At 44.8% G+C, this 9,032-nt stretch overlaps 1 protein-coding gene across 1 annotated transcript in view; it reads left to right on the forward strand.

Moving 5' to 3' along the window:
* Positions 1 to 9,032, forward strand: part of ZMAT4 (zinc finger, matrin-type 4) — a 329,413-nt gene that overhangs the window by 60,911 nt on the left and 259,470 nt on the right. The gene's annotated exons all lie outside the window — the stretch shown is intronic.

Genomic DNA, 9,032 nt, shown 5'->3' on the forward strand with positions numbered 1-9,032 from the left:
GCCCTTCCTTCTCTTCATGGGCCGGGGATTGTTTTGCTTTCTCTGCCTCTGGCTTTCCTCCTGTGATGGGCGCTCTGTTTGTGCTCCGACTTCAAGGGATGAAGCGATAGGAAATTCAAGCTCTCCACCCACCACCCCTGTCACCCCTCTGAAAGGATAGAAAGAGGAAGAAAATGCTCTGTCCCACTGTGACTGGCAGGGGGGAGGCAGTTTACCCGTTAATATCCTGCAAATGCAGACAGTATTTTCCCTGACAAGAGCGCTCCATCAGGCCGCCCAGACCTGTCAGTCAGCCTGGTGCAGTTGAGCTCGCTGCTTTATTGCCAGGGCTCTCCCCAAAGCAGCTTCCAAAAGGGCCCTTGGAACCCAGGTAGGACGGCTTTCATCATTGGAATACCTGCCAGCTCTGCTCACCTCCATCCCCAGTCTCTGCTGTTAGGTGGAGGCAAATGTTCAACATTAAAATCTTAGTGAGGACCATCAGGCCATGGGGCAAGTAGAGATTCTAGAATGACATGTGGGAGAGCCAGGCCATTGTCTGTTAGCTGGTGTGAGTAGTTTATGTGCAGAAGGAGACAGGAATCCTGTCCGTGTTTGCGTAGAATGGTGTGTGCTGGATCCTAGTATGTAAACCTTCTCCGTGAGATCAGCACATAGTAAATGCTCAATAAAAATCCATTTAGTGAATAAGTGGGAGGATCCTAGTGGGGCTGTATAATGTCCTGGACTTGCACAGGGGCCATTTGGTGAATTCCATAAAAAAAAAAATCTAAGGGGCTGGAGTGTCCTGAAACCTTGGGCTCCATTCGTATCCTTGGAGTCTGAAATTCAGATGTGTACATTCAGACAAAGGAAGGTGAAGGGGTCAGAGAGGGAGGAGCGGCAAGGATCCAGGCACACAAGCCTTCTCAGAGGTGGCAGAGGCATGTGTGTGTGCCCACAGAGGTTGGCCCAAGCTGGGGGCATGCTTGCTGCTGTCCTGCCAGATGTCATCAGACCAGCCTGTGCCCTGTGTGAATGAGACTGACAGATATGGTTCTGTGGCCCAGGGCAGTGGGTGAGGCATGTGCCCAGTAGTGGCAGATGCCTCTGAGTCAGGAATCACAGAGCTTGGATTTACATGCAAAGAAAATGGTGCCATTAAAGGCAATTATTCAAGTGGTGTGAGTCAGCTATGCAGCTCCTGGCAATGCCAAGCCAGAGAAGGGAGTGGCATGCAGAGTCCTCTCTCTCTCTCTCTCTCTCTCTCTCTCTCGCACTCCAACTCTTTCTCTCTCTCTCTCAGTATGTCTCTTTAAACAAAGCTCAGACCTGAAAACAGAGCATGCACCTGCATGTGCAGGATATATGGAGAGGGGCCTGGACTCCACATTCCTTTACCTGAACATTGGGGACCAGGAAAGCAGTGTCAGACCAGAAGAAAGGGCTCATCCCAAGAAACAGGGAATCAACAAGATTCTTTAAGCCAGTCACACACGTGACCATCCTGATTCAGCCACTTCACCGGAGGTTCCAAGTTCCCAAGTCTGACCACCTATGGGGTCTATGGTGAATGAAAGGAAAGTGTGTGCTGGAGTCTTCAAGCCCCAAAAGCTAGGTTTCGGGCACTTACTCCCTCTATGCTGCTGGGCGCTGCTCCCCACCCCCTTTCTCTCTCTGGCATGATTTCATGGAAGACCAATACACTTTCATTTCTGGAGTACTTCTCATTTTTTTTTGTACTCCTAAGGTTGCTTGGTCTGCTGCCATGGCAACCCAGCCCTGCATCACCCACCTCCATGTGAAGGGAGATGTGAAAGGAACAGGGCAGTCCCTGTTTCCAGTGCATCCTCTACACCTGCTGGACCTGAGCTGGGGGTGGGGGTGGTTGCTGTGGAGATGTGTGTGCGGAAACCACAGGTTTGTCTCTCAAGGCTTTTTCCTTTTGTTGCTGCAGGGGTTGGAGGGGAAGGCATTTTAACCTGTCCCAGTAGGACAGTGTACAACCTGAAAGGGCAATGGAGCAAAGGTTAGGCCACCAGAGGTGAATTCTGGTTCAGGGGCCCTTTTGCAAGTGGGATAAAAACTTAAAAGAACACACAGGAGTAGACTAAGCTTTCTTTGTTCTGTGCTGATTGTGGGCCAACCCTGGTTCTCACACCTTTCCCCCTTCTGAGCAGAGTTGGATCCATTCCAGTATTGATAAAACAAAACCGAAACAATGTCAATAGCCTTTGGGATGTTAGCAATTTTTAAATGTGGCTGAATTTTAACAGCAATGATTCCTCTCACATCTGTTTCGCCTTCGCTAATCAGGGAATGGTTCCTTTTACCTGGTGGCATTTTTAATCTACCATTCAGCTTGTCAGAATGGAATGACGCAGAAGTTCACAGAGGACCCAGAGGACAAGAGCTGTTAGGAGCAGTGGCCTTAGTGGGGAGAGGGTGGGCATGGGGTGGAGGGTCCCACTGTGGATGAAGAGGGTCCCACTGGTCAGGAGAGAAGGTGCTGTGGTATTTGGGGAGGGCAGGGGCAGGTGCCTCTCTGAGGGTGAGTGAGGCCACAGAGGAGCAGGCTCTGGGGATGTGTAGGCTGAAGCTGGACTAGACTGTATGGGAAGGCAACAACATACTCCAGCTTGGTTCACACGAAAACCGGGAAGAAAGTCTGTGCCCTGAGGTCAGTAACAGCTCTCAAGGCTCTGCCTGGGCAGTAGGGGTGCTTCAGGCCACAGCAGATTAACTCTGGGCAGGATGTCTGCCCTCCGCTGTCATGTTAAGTACTAAATATATATATGAGGAAGGGAGATGGAAAGAGAGATAGAAACATCAATGATGAGAGAGAATCATTGATGGGATGCTTCTTGCACGCCCCCTGCAGGGACTGAGCCCACAACCCAGGCATGTGCCAGGACCTCCTGGTTCATAGGTTGATACTCAAACACTGAGCCATGCCGATGGGCCTTGTGAAGTACTTTTTATGGTGCTCACTAGACAGGCATTAGGGAAATGGACTGAAGGGGCTCGTGTGCTGAGTTCCATTATGGGGAGACAGCCCAGGGTGAGGTCTGAGCTGATGGCATAGACCTCCCTGGCTTGCTTTTTAGACACTTGACTGCCATTTAGGATCTGAGTGACCCTCGAGTAGTGACAGAACTCCGGAACCTTAGTTTCTCATTTAGAAAATGAGGCTGACGACTCTGCCTGTCTCTGTGAGGGAATTAAAACAGGCGGTTAGGCCCTTAGCAGGAAGCCTGGCTCAGGAGCAGCACGTAGTACTCTGATAATAGTCACATAAAATCTGTATTCCTTCTGGGTCTGGAGCTGTCACGAGTGTCAAGCACTGTGGCGAGCATCTTTAGAGGAGCCACAATCGCTGGTATCAGTGAGTTCGCAAAGGCATATGGAGTGAGTTTGGAAATTCAGAAATCTGCCCCTAAAGGTGAGAGCAGCTCTTTGCTTAAAATTGCCATGGGTCTTAAATCCAATTTTTAAAAATTTTTTTCCCATTGATTTTAAAGAGAGAGTGGAAGGAAGAGAGAAGTGAGAGAGTGAGAGAAACATCTACATGAGAGACACACATCCACTGGTTGCCTTCTGCATGCACCCCAACTGGGGCTGAGGATCAAACCCACACCCGAGGTATATGCCCTTGACAGAGACTCAAACCCCAGAGCCTTCATTCCTCAGGCTGATGCTCTAACCACTAAGCAAAACTAGACAGGGCTTAAATCGAATCTTTAAAGGCTCATGAGAGGGAATGGAGTGGGTGGACAGTAGGTTATTAGATGTTATAGATGAGTTTTTTAGTGGAAATGCCCAACTTTACTGTAATTACAGGAAACCCAGGGGTGGGGATCACCAAGCCAAGGGCTTCTCTCCACAAGGGGCTGGGGCCAAGGAAATGACACTCTGAGGGGCATGACTGCTGTGGCCGGGTCAGGGTGACCACAGTGAGTGGCTGAGAGTCCAGATAGCTGGTATGCATCCAGTTTTGGGGTGGTGTGTGCTTCCCCTGTGTTCCCCAGGGAGCAGGTCACAGTGAGAAGAGCACTAATGGGCGAGAGAGAAGGTGGGATTGAGTTCTCATCAAACTGCCCCTTCTGCCAGTATCAGCACCGACTGACAACAAAAATAGATTTTAAACGCTCACAGAGCATGGGTTCTTCACAGGCATAAAGCCCGAGTATCAGCTGGCAGTGGAATGCAGTGGAAATGAGCCATTTTTGTGTGGATGATATTCTTAATACAAAGGAGAAGGCCTGTGACGGCAATAAAAGCTATGATTTCAGCACACCGACTGTGTTATCTCCCCCCTTAGTGGGAATGTGGACCTATTTATTGCTCTGCTTAAATATTTACAGCATCCCTCCTGAAAGTGAGAATAATAATAATAATAATACAACATTAATAATATTTATAATAATGTTGGTAATATCTGTATTTTAGTGTATGCCATATGCTGCAGTCTTTGTTAGATGTGTGTGTGTGTGTGTTTAATCTACATAGTTTCCAATCCTCACAACAGTCCTGTAAGAATGTCTCCCCTGTTTCATAAATGAGGAAGCAGAGGCCCAGGGAGGATATGAACTTGCTCAAAACCTAGTTGGCGAGCTACCAACTTGGATTTGAACTAATGTCTTTTTCCTCCAAGGAGCCCCACATGGGTTTGGGGATCTCCGAGTCTGAAGCTATTTTAACACTATCCGAAATGGAATGGAATGAAGACTATTACTCTTTGCCATGTTCCTGAAATCTGCTTGTGAGACACAGAAAGAAGCAGAAAGAAAGCTTCATTCCTTCAACTGAAGATGCTGAAAAGGCCATTCCTTGCACCTTTAGAACAGTTTTGGGACCTGGCACTTCTCCCCTAGTCTCTCCTCCTTCCATCTGGGTCCCGAGCTTTGTGCATCTTTTCTCCCTTACATTTTGCCATCACCTCATTTTTATGCTGCATAATCTTAAATTATCCCCACCGACGCCCCTCATATTTATCTTCCCATGCCTGCTGGTGGTAAGATTTTCCTCTGTGCCATGATAAAGAATTAGCTTTTGAGTTGGAACCTATTTTCCACCACTCGAATTCTATCCATCTTTAAATGTTCAACTCTTGTAGATCCTCTTTGAAGAGTTTCTTATAGTCCCTCTTGTCTTCTCAAATCCTGTAGCATGTTTTACTGGCCAAATTACACTTGCTACCTATTACTGAAGGCTCAGTAATTGCGTGTGTGTGTGTGTGTGTGTGTGTGTGTGTGTGTGTGTGTATCTTCTCACCCAATAGCTCATGATGATTTGGAAGACAAGACGTGTGCTTTCTGTTATCCCTGTGCTTCACACATTGTAAATGCTCAAAATCATTATTAAGAAACCAATTCTCTTCTCCTTTACGTACCTCAGGATATTACACTGTCACTGCTATACCTGTAAATAAATCTCTATATAGAGACCTGGGACAGCAAAATAAAATCTGATCAGACTCTTGTTCTAATACTGCCTTTGACTCCACTCTGGGCCTCCCCCCCCTAAAATACAGGTAACACTATCCTCTATGAATACTGAGGAGTGATAGAGAAGTTATTCACATATTCAGTGTTTGCTTTGGAATGCACCAGGCTGGGGAACACTGAGGAAGCTTTTATTCAGTCTGTTTCAGATTCAGAAAATCACACTCCTACTCCCCCACTCTTGTTTCTCTCCTTACAATCTCACAAGGCCTCAGAGTGTAGCACAGTGAGTGTGTTTCTAGGGTGGAGGTCACCACACATTGGCTCTGATGTGACAGTAGGGCTGACCAGTAAATGGCCCTGCCCTGTTTCTGGTCTAGCGTCTAATTCAGAACCATGGACAAGACTAAAGTCAGGAAATCAGGTTTGTTTTCCTTTTTCTTAGCAGCTCACCTGTGCTTCTTAAGGACAAAGAAGCTGATAATCCTATTCTAAAGAAGCCAGAAGAGGGAGTCAACAGGCAGTCCCTTGCCTCCCCCTCCCCGCCTTGGGAATTTCACTCTTTAAATCATAAATCAGTCCTTCTGTTTAAAGTGACCTACACAGAGAGAGTTCTCTTCTCCTGGAGAAAAGCCCTCATGCACAAACCTGGCTGACACTTGTCCACTAATTGCCTCCCACTGGAATTTAACCTATTTGTGTATTCCATTTGGGCCTCGTAAATTTTGGAGGGGTCTTTATTGTCATTTTACTATATATGGGCTTATTCAAATCAAGGTTCTTAAATGCAAACATATATATAAAACAGTGAAAAAAAGTCATGATCATCTCTTCTTCCTTTGAATATATTTATTTTAGCACACAAGTTTTATATTCTGTCTTTAATGCTATTTCTGCTGCACAGCTGCTTTACCAAGACTCAGACTCCTACGGGTCCCACTTGGTCCAACATGTACCTTGAATATGCTTTCACAGTGTTTGATTTCTGCAGTCGGTTGTATAATGAGGAAGGAGTGTGCAGTGAGTTTGTAGATTCCTATTAACCAGGTCACCCATGAATCTATTTTCGTGCACTTCTTTATTAAAAATAGCAGAGAACACAATATTTAAACACAGCTACTTGTAGGAGCCTAGCTTCAAAACTACACCTAATAAGTCTTCTCCCATTTGGCATTTCAAAATGTTGTACTACATTTTCCCATCACCAAAGCACCTCTTCTCCATTTACATTCCAGGATGTGAATAGAAACCATTACAAATGACAATGGATATTTTGGATAGTCACATGAATTTGTGATTCTCTGCACCATTTAGACCATATCTGTAGTGTTTCATTATGTTCTTAGGACTGCCTTTGAATGTGGCCTATAAAGAGATAGATATAGACCAAGATTACCAAGACAGGACAGGGAGTGGGAATAGATAGAAGAGAGCTATCTTCAAACATTTGATGGAGGATATCTTGTGAAAAAGGAGAGTAAAATTTTTCTGTGTTGCATTCAAAGACAGAATCAGTGAGTGAAATCTACAGTGGGATTTTGATGCACCCTAAAAAGTACCTGACAACTAGAGTTACCAGATTCTCTGGAACAGGTTGTCATGTGAGATAATGAGTCTCCAGGCACTTTAGGTGTAGGACTCTAGGCTTCCTGGGCTGTCTGCCAATACTAATGCTTTCAGAAAAACATGTCCACTTCAGCTGTGTGAGTCAGTGGTTTTTACTACCTGCCATTCCTATGGTTGTGGGGCATTGAAAAACCAGAAGTACTGTTGTGCTAAATGATTTAATACAAATGCCCTAATGGGCCATGACAGCCAAGGCCACAGTAGAAAGTGAGTTTGGAGTTGTTAAGGCAGGCATCCTTTTATTCCAGGAAGATACTTTACTCATGTGGCCCAGCTATTTAGATGGTTTCAAAAATCCTTCAAAATGGACCACAATTTTTCATTTTGTTGCTTTAATCAAGACTTGGTTACTCTTGGTTGAAGGCTGAGACTTCAGGACACTCTTCCAACATAGCTCAAGACAACTCTCCAAACAAGACCATAGCGATGAGTTATAGATGAAACTGTACCTAGTTCACAGAAGATCCGTTGAAAATCCTCATCAAAGCATTCAACAAACACCTCACCCAGGTTACACTTCCAAGTAGAAGCTTGCTTAGAAATAGACATTGAAGAGTCTAGAATCCTGATTTGGTTTCAGAATTGAAGAGCTAGGCACCATGTCTAGAAACGACCAGAACCCAAGGAGGACTTAGAATCAAGTCAAGACCAAGATCACCCTGTGGAGAAGATTCAAAGTAGAGAAGAGAGATAGTGTCCTACCAGCTTCATTTCCTCCCAATTGCACACCCTCATCACGGCATTGGGAACAACTCATATCCTGGGATTGAGTCCACAGAGCAACTTGCTAAGGAAGTTGGGGTTTCAGAGTCAAGATTCCAAATTTGGCTTCAAAATTGAAGACCTAGATTCCATGTTCAAAGAAAAAGAGAACCTAATGAGCCTCTAGAACAGAAAAAAAACAAAACAAACCTGGGACAAGATCTCTGACATGAAGCAGTTCAAGGTACAGAATGCACCAATCTCATTAGCAACTGTCTTATTTCTCTGAAGCCAGAATAGGATGGACCAAGAGACAAAGCATTGTATTTGGTGTTATCAAACTGGGATCCAACTTTCTCTCACTCCTCTTGGGAACATACTCTTTTAAATGTACCTTCAGCTTCTCCAGAAGTTGAGTCTCTGGAGACGGTCAACAGGACTTCAGGAGGTAGATAGATACAAGACACCACATAGCCTGACCAATGGAGCCAAGCTCCATAGTTCAGCATATGTCAAGGACCATGAAAATGAACTTATTCGTATCATTAAAAAAAGACTTGGCCAACATCTTACCAACATCAATAGATATATTATTAAAAGTGTAAAAACAATCTCTTTAAAATAGAATTTGGCCATTTATATAGTACCTTCTATATTTCTCCTTTTGATATTCACCACAGTTCTTTAAGGAGGCATGGTAAATATTATGTTCTCATTTTCATAGGAGGGAAACTGAGTCCTACAGGGATTAATGATTCATCCAACATCTCATGAGTGGTGGATAGCGTTAGATCTGGGATGGATCTAGAGTATGGAAATTAAAATCATGTAAGCTAGGCAGTATTTATGGCCATACCAAGCATCAACAATGTGCTTTTGGACAGTCTCATATGTAAAAAGAGGGCATTGGAATAAGATGAACTCAAAGGTACCCACGTATTGTCTGAAATTCTCTTGCCTCTCCATACCACATATTGTCTGGCACACTCCTTACTTTTCACCTGACAGGTAGGAGGGAAAAGAAAGCAAATGTGAGGCTGGAGGAAAACATTCCGATGCCTTGGTGTATGCTTCTAGGGCAGTAACATTACCCTTTAGCTGCTATAGGACACCTTTCTGCCAAGTCACTTTCACAAGGTTTAGACCCTTGGGTGCATTTTGATTTGGGGTTTGGAATTTGAGATTATGTTTATACATAACTTTGTGATCTCAACTGTGGTATGAAATAGCAAAGGTGGACTTTATGAATTTCAGCAACCTACAGGTAGAAAAGTCAGCAGG

The sequence above is a fragment of the Myotis davidii genome, unplaced genomic scaffold (assembly GCF_000327345.1).
Source record: "Myotis davidii unplaced genomic scaffold, ASM32734v1 scaffold93, whole genome shotgun sequence".
NCBI lineage: Eukaryota > Metazoa > Chordata > Mammalia > Chiroptera > Vespertilionidae > Myotis > Myotis davidii.